At 35.8% G+C, this 26,841-nt stretch overlaps 1 pseudogene; it reads right to left on the bottom strand.

The window, feature by feature from the left end:
- Positions 1 to 3,797: 3,797 nt before the first annotated feature.
- On the bottom strand, positions 3,798 to 14,996 carry LOC135789273 (soluble guanylate cyclase 88E-like; annotated as a pseudogene).
- Between the last annotated feature and the right edge of the window lie 11,845 nt (positions 14,997 to 26,841).

Here is a 26,841-nt window from a genome sequence, read left to right as displayed (position 1 = left end):
AGACATGCTGTGTGTAATGTGTTTCAGAGACAGAGCATTGGATATCAAGATTATACTGTAAAATTCAATACAGATCTAAATATACTTTTGGCTAGTAAGAAACATGCAAATATGTTCATAATTGCATTAATCTGGGACAAAGAACTATTTTTAGATTTTGTATTAGTTACTTATTTGATCATTACATTTATGTTATTGATTGCCATTATTGTTCATGATGTATGTCTATATGCAGACTTAAATTAATTTATGACTTCTATTACTGAGTCGTAGGCATAGGACTGCACAGAAGCAGTTTAAGTGGTCATACTATTGTCTGCTTCCTGGTTTATCTCGTATCTCTGTGTGTTTACATGTGCAAGTGTGTATTTATGGGTGTGTGTTTGTATATCTGTGTGTATTGCATGTGTGCCGACCTTTATGTATGTAGTCATGTATTTTTGATTTGCATGTGTTCACGTTTATTCAGGTCACTTGTGTTTATCAGATGTGTTTTCTCTTGAGCAATGCAGGTGTTTCACATGTTGCAGTGCTCATCAAACAGTAAACACAAATGCGTAATACATAATCATATTTAACGTGTAAGAAGTTAAGTAATCCTATAATTCTCAGAGCTTGAAGAAGGGATAGTTCACCTCAAAATGACAATTCTGTCATCATTTTCTCACCCTCAAGTTATTCCAAACCTATATACATTTCTTGGTTCTTCTGAACACAGAGGAAGATTTAAACGGGAAGCAGGAATGGTGCACCAAAACTGATAAACATTGATCAGGATATCTTGCTTTGTGTTTAGCAGAACAAAGATATTTATACAGGTTTGGAACAATGTGTGGGTAAATTTGCATCCCTTTAAACATCTATATTACAACTGTACATGCAAATACACCTATTGTGTGTTTGCAAACAGAGATGACGTTTTTTGTGGGCAGAGCCCAACTGGTGGCAGAAAGTGACAGCTTTGCAGTAGCGGTGTGAAGTGTTTTAGCATTAAACTGTGATTTTTATGGTTGCGGATTTCTTTTGAAATCTGTTTCCCCTATGTTTCCCTTTAGTGTAATGTTTCTTATAGCATTTTCATCACGTTACGTTTATATAAATGAAAAGTCTAAATGGCTTGGCTACTGATATGTGTGCATGTATGTAATGTAAACACAAATGCGTGTTTACATTACATGTTCTTTATTGGTAAATCAATTATTTTTACAGTATGAATTGCTAAAGTAAATATGTAGAGTTTGGTTCCAAAACGCGATAAACGCCACCAAAATCAGTATTGGATCAGGTCAGTATTAAAAAAAAAACGTAATTCTACGCAAAATCCAATATCTGCTTTGTTTTTCTGTGAACCAAATAAGTGAATGACAATGTTATCGAGTAAAAAAGTGAAAAAAATCCACTGAATCGGATCACCTTAAGACTGGTGCAGCCCAGCCTCCACAAAATAATAACAGCAGTGTGAGATTTGTTTTTGTGTACGTGATCACTGTTTCCATCGTCCTCATCCACAAAACCACAGTTTTAATGAAAGCTATGCTTTGCATGTGCAGGACCAGTTATAAGCAGTTATTTGTTTACCATAAGAAACAAAAATGTAATTGTTTTTATGTAAATGGATGGATTTCATAATAAATCTTTGAAAATCAAATTATGGATTTGAATTTGTAATGTTATTATAACCTAAAGATGCTATGTGAAAGTTTGTAACAGAAAATAGCGGTTTTCATCTTGTCACTTTCTTGGTAGAAAACAAATTTTTACCGAAATTAGTCAAAATGGATTTATTGCGTTTTGGAACCAAACTCTTCATATACTCATGTATTCTATATAATACAATTTTTTTAATATTTCATAATTTTCCAGTTTTCTATTATTTGTCCTATGTTTATACATATAAATATATACATACAAATATATATATATAGGTTTTTATATTAATAACACTTTACATCATGTATGTGTGTGTGCTATATTTATATAATAATAATTTAAGAATAAACAGGAACAAGACATAAACTAAAATATAAGGTAAATAGAAATAATAGAAAACAGTAAAATTATAAAATATTTAATAAATATTGATTTTATTGCTTTTTCAGTATAACCAATTCAAATCTTTAATCTTTTTTAATAAATTATAAATGTAACGTGATAAAACACATAGAGGGAACAGACTTCGACAGAACACAACATCTTCTGTAATTATTTTCTGTTCTAATTATTAATAGATTTCCAGATGATTTCATCGCTTCAGTCTGCCCATTTAAGGGCTTATTGCAACAATAAACACCTAGTTTATCTTCAAATGGTGTCTTCGATGATGGTATTCTATAAAAAATGAAGGTCATCTTTTTTGGCATTCCTATTCTGACACTAGACAGCTCAACAAGACATTTTCTAGTGAGTTATCTTACTCGTGTATAATTCATTTACACTGTTTTTCTGCCACCACATTGCATGCGCAGCTGGCATTGACATAACTGTGATGTCTACTCGTAAAAGGTCTATACACTCATTATCACTTACATTTATTAAAAAAATAGAGAGCTATTCAAACTCTTAAAAGAGGAAGTACTTTACTGTAGCAGACAAAAAAGAATTGTTTTCATACAGAATAAAATAATAGATTGTATACTGTATATATAACCTGATTGGTTGTATTTGTGATGAATTTTGTTCAAGGTGTTAGACGGCTACACAGCTCTGTACACCAGAGAATAAACATTTTCTAGCAAGCAATATGATTATTTAGATTTATTTACTTTCAGTCTGAAATGTCAAATTGGGTTCCAAAAATACCATGCAATTCCTCTCCATCTTAGGCAAAAGTTATTTTTTTTGGGAGGGGGGCAAATCTGAAACTGCTTTATGTTCCACAGTCAAATTCTTTCTTCAGATTTTCTTGCTTAGAATTTCCTGACATAAATGCTATTCCGTGTGTCTCAATCAGCTCCCTTGTTCAGTAGTCAGGGCACTGATCAGGGAGTCGGCCATTTTAAGGGCTGTCTCAATCGCAAAATCCGTTCAGTGCACTGGAACGTTCGTTCCCTAAAAATTCCCACAATGCAACGCAAAAACCAGTGAGCATCGATGTTCCCTATGTTCCCTAACCGGAAATCACGTGACCTTTTCTGACGCTCGCCACCCGAACATCACGTGATCCAACTCAATAAACTTTATGAAATGTAACAGAACTTTTATAAAGACAAACGTTTGTTTTAGTTGTAAATATAAACACACATTGCTACACAGTAAGGGACCACAATCTACTCAATATTTAAAATAATAATATTTATTTAAAATTGTAAATATATTTATTACATTTAAAATGTAATTATATGCCTCCAATTTTATGCACAGATATGTAAGAGAATAATGACAGCATTTTCCACAATGTACTGTTTTTTAAAATTAAGTCAGAGAGATGTTGGTTTTGCCGGGTGTTGATGAGTAACAGCTGTGAATAATCACAACGCGCTTAAGCAGCCACGTGACAGAAAAATAAGTGAACATTGTCCCAATGTGAAGTGAGCTAGGGTCCTTACCAGTGCCCGAACCTGTGTACACGATATACTGATTCACGACTTCGGGAGCTAGGGAACGAATTGAGACACACGGAACGTCTGATCATTCTGTGTCTGATCTGATTTTCAAAAATAGATCTGTATGATCTTTGCTTGAAATAAACCCAGCTGAAGCTATCAGCACAGCTTCCACCTTAAACTGTATTTTTCGATGAGAAAATACAATATGGAAAGATTTGTGGGGCTAATCAGTGTGTGATCTCTCCTGGATTTTTACAGCAGACTGCAGGCTGTGCATCTCATTGGGAAGATTGACTGGTAGTCATGAGTATTGGCTTCTGAAACTGTGCTTTTTGTTATTTAGCTCTGGAGCTGCATTCTCCGGTTCTCCAGCAGGTGGAGTGCTGTCCTGTGCTTTCCCTGATGCATTGTCTGCCTTGCCTCCTTTGCTGTTCTTTTTCTTTTTAACCTTTTCTTTCTCCTGGGACTCATTGGTGAACGTGTTTGGGTCTGGAGCGCCCTCTAGTGGTGGTATGGTCTTAACCTCAGCCTGCTCCTCATTGGGGTATTCAGACTGAATGGGGAATGTTTCCTGTTAGTGCAAGTGGAACTTGAAAAAAGAAACAATGTTTGCATTGAATGTTGTGCTCTTCCAAATTATCACTGTGATCGTAAAATCACTGGTTTAATCATTATAACAGTTGTTGTAATGTGGAAATCTTATTCACCTCACTCACCTATTTGAGCTTCTGTCCTCATAGTCCTTCTGCTCATTGCTGTATCTGAGCTCTGCTGGAGACTTAAAAGAGAGGTCTTTCTTACCCTTAAGCCAGTATGTCTTCATATAACCTTTACCCTGAGTCAGGAGAGATTAGAGGTTTTTGTCACATTTTGATTCTGTTATAAGTATGATGGATCGAAGTTGTTAAAAAAATCAAAGGCTAATCAAAAGCTGTTTAATTTTACATTGAGCGGGTCAGCGTTACCACATGGGGGCTGACATTTTGAGATGAGATCACCTGCTGAATACTGCCAGCTTTGTGGTAGGGCTGCATAATATTGAAGAAAAATGCAATTTATAATGTTAAGGCAATATTCTGTATGCCAGTGGTTCTCAAGCTAAGGACGCCTGAGATGGTGCCAGGGGGGCCCCAGTTTAATCACATTTTATAAAATAAATACATTTATCATAAATTTTGTTTAATTAAACCTCAGAAAAATAAGGCTACTAACCAACAGCACTACATTGTACACTTTAATATGTTTTGTTTATTTGAAATTTGAAGTTTTGAATTTTTTATGTTTTAAATTTTCTTTGGGGGGGACACAAAGGGATGCACCGTACATAAGGGGGCCAAACGTTGAAAAAGTTTGAGAACCACTGCTGTATGCGCTCACATAATGTTTTAACTTAAAGTCCATTTAAACGATACTTAAAAACGTAATAAAAAGCATACATGTAGTTGGGTCATTTTGCTACTTGCTAATCACTGCGATTATTTTGAGAGACCGTTTTGAGAGGAGATAAGCTTTAAAGGAACAGTATGTAGGATTGTGGCTAAAACTGGTATTGCAATAACAAAACTTGTGGCTAAAACTGGTACTGCAATCACCCAACTAGTGGCCAATACACAAAATGACAACATAAACATCAGTTGAGGGCTGCAACTCCACTTTTTAAATGACAATATCCTGGCTGGACCACTGTTGTCAGTGATATAAGTATTTGAAATGAAAATGATTTCTTAATGTCTAGTGACATATCAGGGCCATTTTATGATTCATTGATATACATTTCTTACATACTGTTCCTTTAATGTAGGGATGCACAGAAAGGAAAATTATTGTCCGAAGCAGAATAAAATGAAACAATCCGTCCGAACAACCAAACTGTTTTTTTATTTTTCTAATTATTTTGCCAATTTTCTCACCATTGCACAAGTTACATTTTCAGAATGTCCTTTTTACTATATTTATTTTACATTATTTGATAAAGATTTTAAGGGGACATGATTGTTTTTTTTAAATAGTGAAGTTCAAAGATAAGTCGTTTGAAAAAAAGCCATATAAAAGTTTAAATTTCATGCAGACTTTAACATTGGTATTCCAGTCTTTCTGCGGTCTACATCGACCTAAAACTTTAACTAGACTAACTTTGAAATAATTAATTCATTATGGTATTGCAATTGATTGCAATATGCACATTTGCAATATTTATATCATTTCATTATATAGTGCAGCCCTATTTTGTGGTACAATTTAGTCTTAGCTAGCAGGAAATTTAGAAAAAGAATCATTATAGAAGTAAGTTCACTCCTGATAGACCGTGGTACATGGTAATGCACATCCTAATTCATGTATAGCTTTAATGTACATCACTTTGGATAAGTGCATGAATTTGCATAAAAGTGTAACATTTTAAAAGTTGTGAATATGCATGATCTTGTTGATGTCAGAAATACGGAGGATGGCAGTGGTGATGATATCAGATGATATCTTTCCTCGTTCCTCAATGATGTATGGCTCATGCTCCAGATGATCTTTGGTGGTCAGACTGATGTGGATTTGCATGCCCTAACAGCACACAAAAAGAGAGAGAATTTTATTTCTTAGTTAAAAAACTCTGAAGTCTGTTAAATTCTGTTTCTGTAACACACAGACAGTAAAATTGCTTACAATGCCATTTGACTCCATCTGAGAAGCTGTGTTTACGATGTAACAGACAATATCTTGGCATCTTTAGACCCACCACCCCTGCTACCACCATCCCAGAGTAAATGCCTGTGTGGAGACCAACACACAATCATTGTTTAAGTCTGAAATCTAGCATTCAAAAACATTTAGCTAGAACAAGTCAATGTTGGTCTTTTGCAAACTGTGTGACGTGCAGATTTCATGGAAAGATTACAGATACAGATGCTTTGTGAATCTGAGCGCACTTACCGACACGGATCTGGATGTTGTCCCCAGTGGAGGGATCTTTCAAATGATTGATGGAGCTCAGCATGTCTAGAGCCATGTCACAGATGTGATGTGCATGGAATGTGGTTTTATTGGGCACACCTGCCTCGACCATGTAGGCATCTCGTATGGTCTCCACCTGAGAAAGAAAGAACATTCAGAAAGCTGAAGGATGTTTTAAAGTTAGTGGACGGGTTTAGTTTAGTTACCTATAAACATTATGTTTCTCGCTGAGTGTGTCAAAAACGATGTAAATCTCACTTAGCATATCCACCACCTGCATAGGGGTTATGTGGATACAGATCTCATTAAACTTCACCACGTCGCTGAACAGAATGGTCACATCTGGAAACACCTAAAAAAACACATCACAGCAAAGGGAATGTCAAGAGTAGATTTTTATCATGTAATCTTTAACTGCTATGAGATACAGTCTGTTTTACCAGGAGTCACAAACTTATGTTACCTAAAGTAGGGACCAATAACCAGGTACTATTTTCCAGCTATAACCCTAAATCTAATACATACAGTACTACATACATCCCCAAATTTTTCTGCACACAAGCTTGTCAAATGTATACTGTATATGTTGGGCCTTAAAGGAAAACTCCACAGTTTTTCAATATTTTACTATGTTTTTACCTCAACTTAGACTAATTAATACATACCTATCTTTTTATAAAATAAAATAAAATGTGGCACTTTTTGAAGCGGATAAAAAATGAGAACTATATTGTATGGCGGAAGAGCACTTAGTTTGCAGCACTTCGACCTCGGGTGCAGTAATATTGACAGAAGATTGAGCGAGAGGGGGGGTAAGCAGGAATGAAGATGTTACTGTCAAAATGCTGCAAACTAAGTGCTCTTCCGCCTGGGGTGGCCATTCGTGCCAGTTCTGCTGGACACGTCCCGAACAGGATTTTGGGTGCGTTCTCCGGAAGTCGCGTTACTCAACCGCATACGTCATCGAGGTTCTCACATTTCAGTTAAAATACATTAGAAAATTAAGATTTATTTCTTTTAAGACATACAGTCATTGTAGTTTCATTCTTACCTTGAAATGTAACCATTGCTTTTCTGAAATTGAACCCGAAATATTAAACCTTAATGGAGAACTTCCGGAGAATGCACCCGAAAACCAGTTTGGGACGTGTCTGGCAGAACTGGCACGAATGGCCACCCTACTTCCGTCATATAATATAGTTATTCTTTTTTTATTTGCTAATCACTACTTAATTAACAGTCTTTAAATATGAAAAACATGGAAGTGTTTGGAGGCTTCTAAATTTATCCCTGTTTGGATCCTAAGGAATGAATGGGGCTAGGCTAAATGCTAACACATTCATGACACGCTGTACAAAGATTAAGTGCATGCATTGAAAAAAGATAGATATGTATTAATTTGTCTAAATTAAGGTAAGAACATAGTAAAATATAAAAAAACTGAGGTGTTTTCCTTTAAAATTAAACTACCTGTAGTTTGAGAGCCATTTCAGTCATGAGCAGTGGCGGATGGTAACTTTTTTTTGTGGGCACACAACGCGAATCTCGTCAAAACATGTATTTAGCCAGTCGTGTGTGTGGCTCGTCATGTCAAAATTTGTGTTCAGCATGTCATGTCAACCTATATGCATCACGCAACATGTCAAAATACATGCCTGCTGCAGATGCTTCGAAGGGGTTTATGATAAAAGAGATCCTCACGTTTGCTAGATACTCTCATGAATTATCAGAGTTTAGTATTGGTGTCTTGTGAGTATTCTGTCAACGTGAGCGTCTCTTATTATAAACCTTTTCAATACTTGTTCAGCAGGCATGTATTTTGACATAACCCATGATGCATAGGCTCACAAAATCTAACAGATATTTTGATATGACGAGCCACACACGGCACTCCAAACACATATTTTGAATTTGCGCCCCTCGAAAAAGAAATGTCACCAGCTGTCATGAGGTGATTGTAGTTACTTTATGCCATCTACATTTGGGAGTTTGTTCTTTAATGTCTGTTTACTTTTTTAGTAAATGCATAGGCAGAGAAGTGTGATTTGCTTTTGTAATTGTTTGTGTTGCATGTGTCAGTACCTGACACGTCTCCGGGGCTGTTATTCCCTTGCGCAGTCTGTCTGCCACGGCTTTGGGTATCATGGCGTACAGTAGGGAGTCTCCTCTCTTCTTCTCCTCATCCAACTTTTTAATGATCTCCTGGAGCTGCGCAGACTTCTGCTGCTCCTGTAGGTGGCACAGTTGGAGATAAGCTGTCACTCGGATGTCAGTTCTTTGCGTGTAACCAGAGCCAGAGACTCTTATGAATCGACATGTACTGTAGGAAACATTTTGCTGCAATGACCTCTGCTTTGCATTTAAATGTATTCGGATAATAAATAAATAATGCTGGTTTATACTTAATGTGCCGCAGTCGTACCTGGTCAATTGCTAGCTGCAGCTCGGCTGACTGCTGCGTGCCGACAAGAATGAGCTCTTTGCTTGAGTCGTGCACGTTTAAATTGTTGACATAAACGCCCATTTTTATCATGTCCTCCACTGTCTCAATACTGTGCAGAGAAGACAAAGCATTTGAATGGTTTTGCAGTCAGAATTAAACCAACCTGATGTCATGGTAATTTGAAGTAGGATATGGTCATATTACAATAAAAGTGCAGAAATTGTGTCCGTTTTATGTGGCGGAAACTACGCTACTATCTTTTCCAAAAGCACAGACTGCAGTGCTATAAAGATGAGTGAGATTGTGAGCGCTTACATGGGAGTTCCAAGGAAGATGAGGGAGTCCCACTGCGACACATACTTCATCTGACCCTTTAGATGAAGAGGCTTTTTAGGGGGCTCTCGCATGTCTTCAAATATTGTTTCACTGCACTTGCCTGATCAAGAGCGAGCAAATGTAATTGTTAACTGCATTTACAGAAGATTTGAATCAACAAATTGATATGGATGATGTGGATGCCATTTGAGAGTCACGTTAGCTTCCAATTTATCTGGCAGTGGTCCCAAAACACTTTAAATAATGATTGTAATCTCATTCACTTGCTTTTGTTTTACATCATTGCTAGAGAAGTGTTTTATATCAGACAAGCATACAACTGCATCTAGAGAGATGATAATGGAGGTCATTAAGGGCAGCACTTAAGTTTAGAAGATCTCTAACCAGTGACAGTCTGAAAAGCCAGCAGCTCAATGTCCTCTCCTCCAGAATTAGCAGAGCTGTTGTACTGAATCAAAGCGCTGCTGTATTCTTGGTCCGTGCCTTTTATTTCATCCATCACCTTAATGTCTGAAGACAACACAGGAATCAGGATGAGATGTTTTTTAAGTCATTGCATTAATTTACATCAAGGAGCTTGCTTATGTATCCTAATTTATATCATGATAAATCCCATTGGACAGCGTTGTAACTGTCCAATGCAGATGTAAGCAGTGATGTACACTCTCAGAAAAAAAGATGCAAAAGTTGTCACTGGGATGGTACGTTTTAAAAAGGTCATAATATATGCCATTTTGCTACAGATATATGTATCCTTGTTTCCTGTCTGCCATTATTGGACAAACTGATAAATCCAGGTGTGTCTGATTATTGGTGTTGTGACTACTGAGGTCAGGCACACCTGGATTAATCAGTTTGATTGTGACTACTGAGGTCAGGCACACCTGGATTAATCAGTTTGTCCAATAATGGAAGACAGGAAACAAGGAGCTGGCTGAAGTTCAGGAAGTAGTGCAGCTGGGCATAAAGCCTATTAATATTAATTCAACTGCACTTGGTTTGTTTTGATTTAAACCTTCATAACTTAAAAAATAAAAAAGTAGCACCATAAAACAAAATAATAACATAATAACATAATAATAAACATGTTTTGACAAAAATGTTAAAAACGGATTTATCTCGTTTTGCAACAAAACTCTTCATATATATATACTTTGAGGTATCAGTACTGTATGTCTACCTTTGATATATCAATATTCACCTTTTAGGGACAAATGGGTGCTTTTTGAAAGGGTAACGCCCCAATGACAACATTACTAGTTGTCAATACCTTCTTGTACCTTTTTTCTGAGTGTATAGTTTGGTTTTGAAAGGGGTTTGAATGGTCAACATGTGTTTTTATTGATCATTGTATAAATATTGTAATTGCTAGTTTTGAAAATTTGGGGAGTACCTTGCCCATTCTTCCAAAAACTTTGCCAGATCCAAGCAACACCTCTTTCATCCTTTTTGGGTTTTTCACTTTCCTCTTTTTCCTCTGGTTTGTCTTTGCTAAGTTTGGGGATGTTGACCTTCTGTTTGCTCTCCACCACAGCCTTGGACAGGAGCTCAAACACATTGTTGAGGTGGGTGTAGCTCTACAACAGATAATAAGATCAGTGACAAAAACGGTTCGGCAAGATTCAATTCAATTAAAAAAAGAAATTAAATTATTATTATTATTATTATTATTATTTTTACTTGTTTTAGAATCATGCATCAGGTTTATTTCAATGCACATATTGTATGTATGTTAATTTTATGCAATAAAAAAATACATTATTTTGCACCATTTTTATGAAAGTTAAGTCTTTTGACCTGAGAATGTCAAATGGTGTAACCACCAGTTGCGCCAAAGAATGAGAAATATAAAATATTGTATCCACCTTGATGGCATGTAAGCGTAATTTAAAAATAATCAGTTTAAAAAATCATTTTATTAGTTATTTCTAAATGTAAATTTTAATGCTTTTTTGTAATATTTATCCTGATATATGCTGAAAACAGCTTTTCTAAACAATCTTTGACAAATGATGTAAAAATGTATGTTAAAAAAATCATATTACACTAAACTAGATGATTATATTTTATACCACTTTTTTAATGAATATATTTATAATTTAATTTTAAAAAATACACCAATTGACACGAGCGGTTACACCAGATTGACATTTTTATAATAATCCCCCAAATATTCTTTCAAAATAAAATAAACCCAGAAACTTTAGACTTGTTTCTCAAAAAAGAGAATGTATGCAAGAAATCTGCACATTTATTTAGAAATTTTAACCCTTACACATTTAATTTATCCATAGGACACAAAATAATAAACGTCACATCATTGACCCAATACTCCTTTGTTTGGGACAGAATACAAGGAGCAAGTGAAGGAACGATTTTTGTAAATTTAGATTTTGCAGCATTAAATGGTAATAACCCCTGCTAGGCCGCATTAATTTAGATGCTGATTTATGTTGGCTTTGGTGCAAGTCTGGCAGCATCCACAAACACAACCTGTATGCTTTTAATTAGAAGTCCTTTAATCTAATACTACCCAGTCTCACCCCCATCCACTCACATTGTCCCAGCTGAATTCCAGCATGGGTTGCACCAGGGTAAATTCTTAATTGACTTTTTTGCCCTGCAGATCAGAAAACACCTCTTTCAAACCGTCTCCGATCCGATACATGGTCACGTCCCTTCGGAAAATCACGCTGAAGGGAAACATATCGAAAAAGATTCCTCGCTTCATGGGCAATTTCTCGTAGCCTGGGGCTGTTTTCTGTTGGGGCATACGGTGCTTAAACGCAGCATTGTCAAAATTCATTTTGTACACCTTCAGAAGAGACAAGAGTGAGAATAAAGAACAATTTAGCAGGTTGTGTGTGTGTACGGAGAAGATGAAGGTCTTGTCTGTTTGGACTCGTAACACATATGTCATTTTCTCTGTTTCCTCTTTGGACAAAATCTCCACCTCAATGTCTGTGTTATAAAACTGACGGCCCACCTGAGAGAGCTGCCCTGCAGAGTAGTGACAAGAGACACTGTTTGAATTTTAAGCAGTCTGTGAACACTCGGCTTTTTTAGTCTTGGATTTAATCAAACATCTCTGTCTTCTGAACGTTGAACCATTTCAACACGCACATATTTCAATTTTAATACGCAAACAATGTCAGAAACTACGAGTGCAGAGGTTACTATACACATTTTGTTCTGTCAATATGATAAATGTTTATACAGCAAAATTTGTATAATGCACAATTCTTAAATGAATGGGGGATATTAGGGGTGTAACGGTACGTGTATTCGAACCGGACCGTTTCGGTTCAGGGCTTTCGGCACGGTGCGCACGTGCACCGAAAGGCCGAATGCATTTTGTGTGCGCCTGTGCAGAACATAATACGTGCGTTTCCGCACGAACATATTAAGTGGCGGAAGTCTCCGCGTTCAGCGCAAGTCTTCTGTCAAACATATAACATAATTCGGCCCGCAGAAAGATTTTTATTTACTTAGTTGTATATCCGTTTGATTATTGATGTAAACGTTTACGTGTCGTATCTAAAAGCGCATGTTAAACGCGTGTCAATGCGCTGCTTTGTTCTTTCAAAAGTGCGTGAGAGGATGCACGTCTTTCGTTGCTACGCATTCATGAGACGCGCTTTCTGTGACAGCGAGAATAAGGAATGCGTGATCAGATTTTTCATCTGCATATCACGTCAATCATATCATTGTCACAATGCGATCAGCTGGTCGGGACAGAGAAGAGCTGTAACCCGGGCTTACTCAGCTGTTACTCAGCTGCGGAGGGGTTCGTAAGTAAAGTCACAGCTTACATTGACAACACAAGCAAAGATTAGGAGAAACGTGCAAAAGATCAAAGATGGCTATGTATGCAGCTCACTAATCTCAAAATGAGTGTATCATCATGTTGCTTGCTATGCAGTTACACATAGAGCAGTAATATTATTTTTATACAGAGATGGTACATAGCCAATTCAATTCTGTGAGTTAAACAATCCAAAATAAATCAAAACAGAAAATTTTTAGTGGCAAAAATGTAGGCTAATAGTTCATAAATGTATTCAGGAATTGAATTTGTTAGTTCAAGGTTTTAGTAGAAAAAGTTTAAGAGAAGGTTACCTTCTGTTATAAAATAATGTAAAAAATAACTTTGCAGTAGTATTTTATTTATAATTTTTTCATTTTATATATATTTTATCTGTTATATTTTAATAAAGTGTTTAAAAAAGTGTAAACAAATTGTAAAAAAAAGTTTAAAGTAATAAACAACCTGCAGTTTAATGTTTGCATTTCTCCCTTACTGTACCGAAAATGAACCGAACCGTGGCTTCAAAACCGGGGTTCGCACCGAACCGTGATTTTTGCGTACCGTTACACCCCTAGGGGATATGTAAGTAATCTTTGAAAGACGTCTGTAGTTTGTGAGTTGACTCATTGTTCAAAACGCATAAATGGATTAATTACCATTCTGTCATTTATTAACCCTCATATTGTTCCAACCCTGACAGACACGTCATTATTTTCTTTATACCATACAACAAGTGAATGGGAACTGGAGCTGTCATTTTGCCTCATCTGTTGTGTTCCACAGAAGAAAGTCACAAGGGTTTTTGACTTATATGACTTACAAACTGTTCGTTTTCGAGGACCGTTACCTTTGACAAACTGTGTGAAGCCTTTTCTGGTTGAGCGGTAATGCAGGGTGAGGCTTGTTTTGCGTTCCTCCTCGACATAGAAACGGTGGCTGGACTTTAGAGAAGGAGAAACTGAAATATTCGTGCAGGTTATCTCATTGATGAAGTCTTGTACATTGCGCCCCAGTACCTAAGACACAGACATTAGAGGAGAAATTAAACGTGATTGTGTGTATAATATAACATGTTATATGTATAAATGTTTCTGTAGCTCAACTGGTAGTGAACTGCGTTCAAATTTGAGGGTTTGAATCCTGGGCAGGAATGCGCAAACAGTACTTGGAGAATGTATAGCTTGAATGCATTGTAAGTCACTTTGGATATGTAAATGGAAACATGTTGGACTATGGCCCTGTCCCAAATGGCACACTCCGGACTTGTGGTCTTCCATGGGGTCCACCTTTTGATGACATCATGTAGTTCAGACTTAAGGGACCCTTGAAGCGAGTCCACGAGGGTGCACCGGAGTCGTATTTTAGGACAGACTCGAGACAGATGGGACACCTTACAACCTATAGACTAAGCAAGCACACGCAATTTAAGGCCATGAGACCGAAAATCCATATGAAGTGCGCCATTTGGGAAGGGCCTATACGTTTACTATATGAATTACATACAAGAAACCAGCCTAGATACGGACTACAATGTTTTAAAATCACCTTTAGGATCCTCTCATAACCGTAGTTTCCTATCCGCTTGACCATGTAGACTCCAGAAGCGTATATGAGCTCATCATGAGTTTTTCCCAGAACCTATCCAGCAGCCTTTGCCAGTCGTAGGATAAGATTATCACTGAAGTAAGAAACACCAGAATTGTTAAACTGCTATGTACACCCAAACGCAATATATGGCATAAGAGTTATTACATATCGGACAAATGCAGTTTAAAGGAAAATACAGAACTCACTTGTACATTTGGTGTCGAACAAATTTCAGGTGAGGGATCTTGGCTCTGGCCTCGATTAGTCTCCATACGTCCTCTCCATACGATTCATTTATGTAGTCATTCACTGCTTCTAAATACAGGCCATACATCTTCAGAGGATTTGGAGCCTTTGTTACACTGCCCCAAAAACTATTGGTTACTGTTCTACCAAACTGAATGAATCTAATAGATACACTGCAAAAAATGACTTTTTACTTAGTATTTTGTCTTGTTTTTTTAGTAGAAATATCTAAAAATTCTTAAATTAAGATGCTTCTTCTTGATGAGCAAAATGACCTAAGAAAATAATAAGTCTAGTTTTTAGAAAAAATAAATAAGTAAATACAATTTAAGTAAAATTGTGCAAAAATATCTGGCAATGGGGTGAGGAAAAAAAATCTTGAAATAAGTTAACTTTTTTCTTAAAAACTTAAGGGGGCCAGAGAATGAAAAAACATTTTTACATTGTCTTTGTTGAATAATGATAGTCTACCCGCATTCACAAACATACAAAAAGTGCTAGACATGCTAAACATCTCAGTCCATAGAAATTCCTCTTTGAGAAATGTCACCCAGAAAACGGCCCAATCTGAAAAACTGATGCTTATGACATCACAGGCATCTAACTGCCCCTCCACTTTAAAATAATTGGCTACATTTTTTGAGTGGCAGCAAAGTCAGCCAATCAGTAATGAGATTGCAAGTTAAGCCAGTAGGGGGAGCCAAATAGGTGCAAAACCACTTGTTTAAAATCCCCCACCCTAATATAGCTATCTGAGAGAGGTTTTTAGGAAGCTTCTAAGGCATTACAGACCCAAACAAAAAAATTTTTTGTCTACATATCACAGAACAAGGATAAATAACCCGTTCAATCATTCTATGTCACCTTTAATTCAAGAAAATTTTCTCACCCCATTGCCAGATATTTTAGCTTGCTTCAAGCACACGTTCACATAAATTGTATATTTTTTGTCTAGAAATGTAACTAATTTTCTTAGTTAAATGTGCTCATCAAGAAAAAAATCTTAATTTGAGAATTTTTAGATATTTATTCTGAAAACAAGACAAGTAAGACTAAGTAAGAAAGTCATTTTTTGTAGTGTAAACAAATAATATGATGAAAAAGTATATGTTTGTGGCTTACTTACTTGTGTATTGTCTGTAGATGTCTCTCCTTTTTCTCACTCTCTTTTTCTCTCTTTGAACACCTGTTTCTGGCACCTGAGGCACTTCATACTGCTCTGTGTCAGGACAATGACCATTTGGGCTAAAACAGGAAAGTAGAAGTGTGTTTGTGGCAGGTAGTAAACATAAATACCTAAAATATTAAACACATAGGAAATCACAACCACACAGAGAATTTTTATAGAGACCTTTCTAGAAAAAGTTAATCCAATAAGCTGCTTTTAAATAGAAATTACAAATATAGTACATGAAAACTTGTATGACATGGGAAATGGGGTTTGGTGTCTCTGTGTTTACTTGGGTACCTAAATCCCTGAAGATACACTGGCTCCTAAACATTGGGATAAGAGCATAAGCAGATGGAATAGCTCCTACTGTTCAAACTGCCAAAAATAGTTAAAAAATTAGGAAATACATGCAATTTGCTTATATTTTATATATTTGTATTAATTTGTTTTAGTGTAAATTAGAAATAATTATAAGTCATTTTAAAGGTAAGATATCTTTAGTCAAACAAAATGTTTCTCTATGAACTGCTCACTAAAATGTTTTTATTCATTTTCATTTTACTGTGCATTACCGCAAGTGCACACTAGGGGCCAATGTTTACACATCATCCTTAACGCTACTGTCAACGCAAAAATCTGCAAGACTGGGTTTTTGCACTTTATTGTGACATTACTCATTTTTGATGTAGCCTTGGAACACATTTAATCAGCTTACATTATTTTTGTCCTACACATAATGTGCACATACATGCTCACTTGTGTGAATGCATTAACATAGTACCATGTAAGTCTAATGGAAATATGAGTGCAATTAGTGCTCCGTGTGAGACAAACCTGAGAAGCGTGAATTATGTTCCTGTTGTTCTCAAAACAAGGACAATTTTATTTATAAAGTCACCCAATTAAACCCTGTCAGCACATCATCATCCTCTCACACGTAGGCTACTCCCTTTCTTCATTCTCAGAAATAAGGGTCATAACCTTAAGGTCTTCATCAGTAACGATAATTTATAAATCAGCACATCTGTCAGTATTAAACTAAGCTTTTTCCTTTTCTGTGAGGTTTTACAAATGCATTTTTAGCTTTTTCCATATAGCTTTCTTATGCAGTTGGGGCTGTAAATCTTTCTAATTAGCAGACTATCTGTCCTAAATTTTATTCATAATTAGTATGTCCCAAATTATAACACGTTGATACGTGTAACTGTCCTTGAAGTACCTGTGATCTACTTTTTTGGTGAAACATGCAGGTAATGCATAAGTGATGCTGCACTAAATTTAATACATTTAGTAAACGCAACATAAGAAATAATGAATGAAGACAAGCTGACACGCAAGAGAGTTTTGTTCTGATGTGTGACATTGTTACTGGTGTAAGGATTGGCTACATGTTGGCAACAGTAGTCACTTACATTATGTGTTATGCCACAAGTTCACACTGCACATGAATTTTGCAAGTAATCAAGCTCGCCGACAGATGAAATGTTCTTTTGTCTGGATGATTCGGTTCACAAAAATAATTTTTTTCACAAAACTGAGACTGAGAGTTGAAATCATCATTAACTCTGATTCTTTTGTTTTTAGCTCACTGGTGGGAAAGATTATCAGTGAATAATGACTTTAATTTCAGTCTCTTTTGTGCTTTAGTAGAAATGGAATTTAGGACCTCACTTTGCTGTGTGGATTTTTTCGACAACAGTCATGGACACTATGAACTGAACCTGAACTGCATGGGCAACAGCTTCTTCAAATATTTTATTCCACATGAGTAGAAAGCCAGTACTGCTTTGACATTGTGTCTGAATTAATTTCACATTGACATTTTGACAGAGTCATTTATTTTAAAGGGGACATATCATGAAAATCTGTCTTTTTCCATGTTTAAGTGCTTTAATTGGGTCCCCAGTGCTTCTATCAACCTAGAAAACGTAAAAAAGATAAATCCAGTAACTTAGTTTTGGTAAACCATTCTTTGCAAGCGTGTGAAAAAATAGGTCACTGAAATTTGGCTCCCCTTGTGATGTCAGAAAGGGATAATAACGCCCCTTAATCTGCACTATCCAACCACAACACTGCCATTTGGTGCAGAGATCAGCTCATTTTCATTTAAAAGGACACACCCAAAAATTGCATATTTTTGCTCACACCTACAAGGGTGATTCTCACGAAAACTTGGTTTTAAAAATGTCAAGCATGAAAATGTAAAAATTGCTTAAATTTACTTTTTTTCCACCAGACATTGAAAAACAAAGTCTGGAGTAAATGGGAACATTAATTTAAACACTTTTACTTATCATTTAACACTTTTTGTAACATAATTTAAAAAATTAGTCCTAAAAAAATCTCATTACCACAACAGTCAGAAAACATCAACACTGACATATTTTCAAAATGACATGACAAACCTGAAAGAACATAATTTGGAGATTCTGCACATGCATTTAAAATCAAAGTATTATGCTTCTATTAATTAAATTAACATTTAATAAGCATCTGTTGCGGTAATGATAATCAAAATGTCGTGTAAGCATTCTGACAAGACAATATTTCAAATTAACTGTAAAAAAATTATCTTACCTGGTAGCCATCTTGAAGTAACTGGTCCATGTGCTTGGTCACTCAAAATCAAACTTTATTAAAATTCTGTATGTGTGCTTAAACTGTTCTCAAAAAGTGTTGCGGAGGATGAGAACATCAGGCATGGACACATCATTTTCCTAATTTTTCTTCATTATTATTATTATACATGAATATTCAGTAAATATTTTTTCTGTCATCTAAAGTAGTCTAGAAAACATCCATTTATTTTTTTTCTAAATATTTTTGTGTTAATTTGATTAAATTACAACATAACGCATGTTCAAACACAGCCGGACACATTGCGGTAATGAGAATTTCAGCAGAAAATGAGATAAAATTGACAAATTATAAATTCTTATGTTGAAATCACACATTGTGCAAGGTAGAACACAGTATTGTGTTAATTCTGATGCTTTTTAATATTACTATATTACACATTTTATAGCTAAAATCATTAGTGCCGTTGTGTTTCAATGGTTTCGTGAGAATCACCCATATGGTATTTTGAGCTAAAACTTCACATATGTACTCTGGGGACACCAAAGATGTATTTCACATCTTAAAAAAGCCTTGTGAAATGTCCCCTTTAACTCTTTCACCGCCAGCGTTTTTAAAAAAAGTTGCCAGCCAGCGCCAGCGTTTTTCATGATTTTTACCAAAGTTTAATGCCTTCCAGAAAATGTTCTTCTTTAAATATATAAACATACAATATACCAAATGAAAGAACAGACCCTCTGCTTTCAAACAAAAAAAAACGTTTCATCCTACCTTTAGTGGTTCTTTTGCAATCAGCTTTTTAAATGGGTAGGTTTTTGCAAAAACACCACATTTTGAGCAAAAAGCAGAGATAATTCCATTTTTATGACGGACTTTTCATAGAGATCCGATTCAGAGCGATCTTTAAAACAGACACGGACATGCAGCCGCTTGCCATAGGGCAATACTTCCGGGTTTAAAAAGTTGTGGAAGGCGCCACCTGGTGGATAATAGCGGTATTGCGGAAAGACGGAAAATCTCGTCATTGGCGGGGAAGCGTTTTCTCTTAATTGACGAGATATCTCGTCAATGGCGGGGAAAGAGTTAAGACATATTGATCTCTAATATTTGTTGTCTTGTTACAGTCTACACATATATTATACTTTAATGACGGCTTTGCCGTTGTTTACATATACAGGTCTGCACTTCTGAACATTCATCTAGTTGCTGTCTAGTGAGGTACTTTTGCCTCTGCAGATTCTTCTGAATAACAAATACCACTATCATTTGTTTGCATTAGCATTTCAGCTTTGCGATTCGTCTCTCTAAAATCCCAAGTCGCCTATCTGTGAGGCAAACCGGGAGCTCTCAGTGGATACCTATGTGTGTGTTTAAAAACAGCATATGTGAATGTGTGTGCATGCGTGTGTGGGAAGACAGCATGCTTATGTTGCTCTGAAAACCTTCAGAATTTATGTGATGTTATGTCAGGTTAAAAATACATAAGATTTGTTGTTTCATAAGCGGGTGCTGTTTGTACTTGTGTAGTGCTTGTGTAGTTTAAGTTTTGCCTGAGTCTACTCAAAAGCAATGGATGAGTCATGTTTCCAGTAAAAATATTAAAAATATTAATATTACACGGCAACACATCCTGTAGTCTGGCCCTGATGGATTTTATGCATAACGAGTCAAGACTCTTTCAGGAAAGAATACAAATGTCTCCATCATATCTAATATGTATTCCCTCATAAATGTTAATTCAATGAGTGCGTATTTACCACCAGAATGAGTTCACCGAAATATTGCCACATTTTCAAATATTAACTCACTATTTGGCAAATGATTTGTGTGGTCCCTGTCGGAGAAGATAAGCATCGAGTCTGCAGCTTATTTAATAGGAACGTGACCATACAAAAGCATTGTGGATAATTCACACGTTTTGGAAATGGAAATCTCTTGGCAGACAAGCCAGAAGCTATTATGCCCCAAAGTTGTATCTGTCTGTTTTCCATCTCTCCTCTCTTTTCCTCTCACTCCACAATTCACACACTGCCCTTAACAGTTTTGTCTATCAATGAAGTTGAAGTAGATTTATAAAGTATTAAATACTTATAATAATTTAACTTCTAGAAAGATATATATGGGACCCAGGACCACAAACCAGATCAAGGGGCATTTTTTTTAAATTGAGATTTATGCATCAAGCTTTCCATTGATGTATGGTTTGTTATGATAGGATACAACTTTGGCCATGATAGATACAACTATTTGAAAATCTGGAATCTGAGGGTGCAAAAAAATCTAAATATTGAGAAAATCGCGTTTAAATTTGCTCAAATGAAGTCCTTAGCAACACGTAAATCTAAATAATTTTTTTATATCTATTTAAAGTAGAAAATTAACAAAATATATCCATGCAACATGCCCATAATGATTTAAAAAAATAAATAATAATAATTTTAACCCATACAATGGATTGTTGACTATTGCTACAAATATATGAATATGACTTATGGTTTTAATATGTTTGCCTATGAATGTGGTTGTGCAAAATCATTTATCACTTTTAAGACATCTACAAAGCCACTGTAAAGCTAATAGTTCTTAAATTGCATTTTAATGAAATTATTGATAACACAATGCTCAATTCAGTTATGCTTGGTGGAGGGTTTAGTGGGGCCTTAGCATTTTATTTTGTGTGTGCTGTGATTCATTAAAAAAATCACTCTTATCTGGTGCTGTTATGTATCGCTAAATCATTTGCAATATTGTATTATGTGGATAATAGAGACACCTCTCGTAAAGTGTGATTGTAATCTTCCTTTATTTGTATACACATTGCTTCTCAAACATCACATTACCATAATACAATGTTTTTGTTGACACCCACTGTACTGTATACTAAAAGACTAACATTGGTATTTTAATTTTTTTTTTTTTATTCAGACGTGATAGAAAGGGGGTGTTTTTTAAAGCCATTTCTGTTGCTACTTTTGAATTCAATGGTCAGATATAGGGATGCATAATGATAAATCTATAGCAGAATAAAAGTTTTTGTTTGCATCATATTATGTGTGTAAACTGTGTATAATAATTATGTATATATAAATATGCACACATGCATGTATTTAAGAAATGTTTATGTGTATATTTGTTTGTATATTTGTGTTTAATTTATATAATATATAAATATACATACTTAATATATAAATATATATTTTTCCTTAAAATTATAAATGGATGTTTGCATATTTATATAAAAATAATTATTATAAACAGTTCACACACATATATGATGTAAACAAAAACTTTTATTCTGCTATAGATTAATTGCAATTAATCGTTATGCATCCCTAGATTATTACAGCAAAGTTTGCTAAACATTCTGATGGAAGTTTAACAGTGGTAGAAAAACAACATTAACATAATTTTAAAACTACAACGTGCATACAGGCTGTTAATGCACAGAAACGACCTACAGAAGTTTTAACACCGAGCATTTATTAAGGTTCTTCTAGAAATGTAGAAAATGATGTTTCTCAAAGCAAAACTTAAAGTGTATGACAGACTTCAGTTTGAACACAAAACTTTTTTGATCAAATTGATCCATTATTCTGTTTGGCAGCATGTTTTAGCATATAAGCAACACAGACCAGAGATTTTCTAGAACCCCAATGCTGTGGCTTTTTTTCTTTTACCAATTTAACAATTCAGTAAAAGATGACTTATCAACTTACAGTAATAGCCTTATAATATATAAAGCTGCACTGACATTTAAATAGGGGTCAGAACACAGATTCAGCCAAAACACTTCACACTATATAGAGTGTGGGTTGGTGTATAGAGCTTATTGGTGTCCTTGGATACACTTCACATTACATTTATGTTCCTATCTACCAAAGTAACTTACCTAAATGTACAAATCATAAAAAAATGGAAAGTACCAGAAGATCATAGTTTGATTTAACAACTTTAACCAGCAGCTCTTTCTTCATTTTAAATTCTACTGGGTTGTTTTTAACCCAATGCTGGGTAAATATGAATAAGAACACATGTTGAGTTATAAATAAACCTATGTTGGGTTGTTAAAACAACAACCCAGCATTGCATTAAAACAACCAGGATAGGTTGATTTATTAACCCAACATGTGTTCTGTCTAATTACCAAGCGTTGGGTTAAAAAGAACCCAGCAGAATTTAGAGTGTTGCTCAAAAAGCCTCATGAGAAAGCCTACAGCATGATGCCAGGGCGATTTAACCAAATAAATTTGCAACAACTAGCACTAACCATTTGCTGGTCTAACCTGGATCTTTTAGCTGAAATACATGCTTCTTAAAACTATGCATTTTTTAACCAGTGAGAACATAATAACTCCTTAGGCCAATCAAAAGCCAGTGCTGTCTAGCACTTCCTGTTAGTCCTTCTCCAAGCCATAGGTAGGGACACAAGATAACATTTTGAATGAAATCAGGTACAATGCAGGAGGAATAAATAGTGCAACACTCAAATGATTCATTGTATTAACTCAATAAAATTGTGGGCAGGATTTCCATCCAATATGAATGTGTACCCCTAACTCATAAAAACTGCTTTACACAATAAAAATATGTTGAGTTACTCCAACTCAATTTAAAGTAAATGGCAATACTCAATTAGTTGCCTCAACTCAATTTAGTGTAGTCTGAATAACTCGATTTAGCGTAGTTTGAGTAACTCAATGTAGTGTAGTCTGAAGAACTCAATTCTGTTATTTTATATAAAACGTTTTCATTTCATACTAATTAGCATAAGCACATGTTAGCATGCTAATAATAATATCATATGATACTTTGGATGAGAATGTTAAAAGAGACTATTCTCCAAACAGGCATTAAGAGAGTTAGTGCTCATAGAGAGAAAAACGTCACATCCACAACCTAACCACAAGCGCCACTCTTCTGCACGATGGTAACCAAACAATTTAAAAAAATATAACACAAACGCTTCTAAATCAATAAGATAAATGGACATTAAAGGTAGGGTAACACATTTTGAAAAATGCTAACGGTAGCCGCCTAGCAATGAAATCCCGATCCCACCCTCAAGTCAAATCGCCATCCAAAGTCACGCCTCTTTCCAAACACATGAACACGCACAGATCAGACGGTCACGTCTCATGTCTCATTCACCAGTGAGAAAACTTTGCAGTACAAAGTGAATAACACCAGCATAACTAAAAATGTTTCAGGATCAAATCTGTTACCCTACCTTTAAACACTATTAAGTCTTTCTCTTTACCTAAAAATGCATAAAATAACACTTCATTAAAAAAATTACTCTCCAAAAGCTGTTGCATGCAAAGCATGCTGGGAAATTATTTTTACAGAACCCAAACTCAAACTAATTGTGTTAACGCAATTAAAAAGAAATCAATAAATTATAGTACATATTTATTTTGTGTTATACTAATTAAATATATATACTTATTGCTCTTAATGAGGTATTTTAAATTAATTAAACACAATATTAATGTGTCATTTCTAAGAAGGGCTTGAATCATTTTTTTGAGTGAAGGAAATACAGAGAGAGAGAGAGAGAGAGAGAGAGAGAGAGAGAGAGAGAGAGAGAGAGAATCAGTGGATGAATATTCCATTTACTGTGCTGAGCAATATAGCACTCCCTTTATACCTTCAGCCACCTGATCTGGAAATAAAATTACTATAGCCGATTCTCTTTTCTTCAATTCCTCACTCTTCCCTTTACTGTCCTGTGTCTTATCAAGCCTGACACTAATCCAATTTCAGCCTGCTGAGGCCACAGCTTGCATGGTTATGTATACTGATTCTTCTAGCACACACACACACACACACACACACACACACACTCACACACACACGCATACTCACTCAGTTGCTTATATGCACCTTTGTGATATCTGGATGCAACAGCTGCTCTGTAATTGCATTAGGCAGGTTCATTTTGGCCACATCTGTTGAGGACTGGATGGGCAGGGCAGGTTTAAAAGGTGCACTCTGCAATTCTTCCTTCATTTAAAAGTTAAATGCATAAAATAATGAAGAGTGGTTTTGAACATTTTCTTTGAGGGGAAATCGTGTACACAGTAACTCTCCAGTTGTATCGGCGACTAAATAAAAGCAGTTTTATCTCATACAAAATGGGTTGCATTATGGGGGGGTATATAGTCTGAATATAGTGCATTTCAAGCTCAGTTAGTTAAAAGGTTTGTGTTATTTTGCATGATGACTCCACACCAATTACTTATTACTAAATATTTATCAGACATTTTTTTCATGTGGACTGTTGGCTGGCCCACACAATGAAGGTGATGTCAGGTTTACTGTTCATGTAAGGACATTTGGTCCCCACAAACAATGAGCTGTAGGTAAAACCTGACCCACGGTCTCATAAACTCCAATCTTCCAACACACAGAATCAACCACACATTTTAATGTCCCTGTTTGTGGCCCTCTTTAGTGGCTTTAAATCTGAAATAAACAGCCATGTAAAAAAACGGTCACCCATAATCACCTGTGGCAGGGCTGGCGGGAGGGTTTAATCAATCATAAGAGGCTGTTTATTCTATCAGGCAAATCATTATGTTCCTATTTCACTTCAGTTTTTGTCTGTTGCTGTTGTGTAGCTGCTGAATATAGATTTGCTCACTTGTATATAAAATATAGCTGCAATGCCCTTGACCGGAGCTTGTGTATATGGAGGCAGGCAAGGGTTCAGTATTTCCCTTAAAAACACCTCTTTAAATCAGTTGCTCTGAGAAGCAATCATTGTGTCCCCATTATTCCTGCTGCTGTCAACAACAACAGTTTGTGTGTGTGTGTGTGTGTGTGTGTGTGTGTGTGTGTGTGTGTGTGTGTGTGTGTGTGTGTGTGTGTGTGTGTGTGTGTGTGTGTGTGTGTGTGTGTGTGTGTGTGTGTGTGTGTGTGTGTGTGTGTAAGTGCTGAGTAATGGTGGGTGGAGGAAGGTCAGTCAGTCCTTGCTGAGGGACTCCAGGGAGTGTGAACAGGCGGGATATTAGATTATCCACACATGCAAATCACAGGCTAAATCAAAGGCCACCGCACAGATTCAAATCATATCCGCAGTGCCGCTTTTTTGTGAGTTTCCATTCAAACATGCAGAATAATAGAGGATTTGAGATGCTGTCATTCATTTTTGAAATACATACACTATACCATTCAAAGGTTTATTTTACAAAATTGTCTGTTATGATTATGTTAAAAATCCTTTGATGTGAATGTTTATGCTTAAAGGGTAACTAAATTCCTGGTCAGAGCGTGACTCCACCCACTGGCAATATTTGAAAAATGCAAGAAAAGGGGGCAGATCCCAACGGAGATAGAGGGGACGAACTAAAGCTCGTACCAAGTGTGTGGTGAGATCGTAACAAGGGCATGGTGAGCTTGAATCTGCTTACGTCACAAGTAATTTTTTGGACCCAACATCCAATAGGAAAATTCAACTGCAGTACCCACCGTTCAACCTAAAGAGGGCAGCACTCAGACGTTTTTACACCATATATTGTAGTATTGAAACACTTTCTACCCAAATGTCAAAAAACTTACTGAAATCAATGAACAGCACTAAAAAAGCATCATTCTTACAGATCATTAACTAAAAAAAGTTGGTTTAGGGTTTAGTTACTCTTTTTAAATGTTTTAAATAATTTTTGTAGACATAAATGTCATTTTATCACAGAAATAATTTAAAATCGAGATATATTTTTTTAAATTGATGACTGAATAAATAATTTAAAGCAACCATTTTGAGCCTAGAATAGATGGAAACCCCTCAATAGTGTTTATAAAAGCATCTCATGATGAGATGAATCTGGATGATAAAATGGCAAGAGGACATTTCTTGCAACTTCGGGCATCGGGTCTCGAGTAATTTAAGTTTTCGTTGAGACAGACATGTCAGTCAATGTACATTTTAGCAGTTACCTGGGTGTCATCTTCAAACAAATGGAGCAGCGCGCCAAATTGGTTGCTAGACCAGCGGGGTTTCTGTCTGACTGCTGCGTGCGGGGCTGCAAACTGCACACACGTCGGTCATTGCTGTTTACATTCGGGTCCAGTCGGGTTAAACAAATGGTTCGGGTCAGACTCGGGTGTAATTTTCTCAGGGGTTTGTCTCGGGTCGGGTCTTTCCTTTTTTTAAATATTTATGCACGTCGGGTTCAGGTATCAA

This window comes from Paramisgurnus dabryanus, chromosome 13 (genome assembly GCF_030506205.2).
Source record: "Paramisgurnus dabryanus chromosome 13, PD_genome_1.1, whole genome shotgun sequence".
Lineage (NCBI taxonomy): Eukaryota > Metazoa > Chordata > Actinopteri > Cypriniformes > Cobitidae > Paramisgurnus > Paramisgurnus dabryanus.
This window is presented reverse-complemented; position numbering and strand designations above follow the sequence as displayed.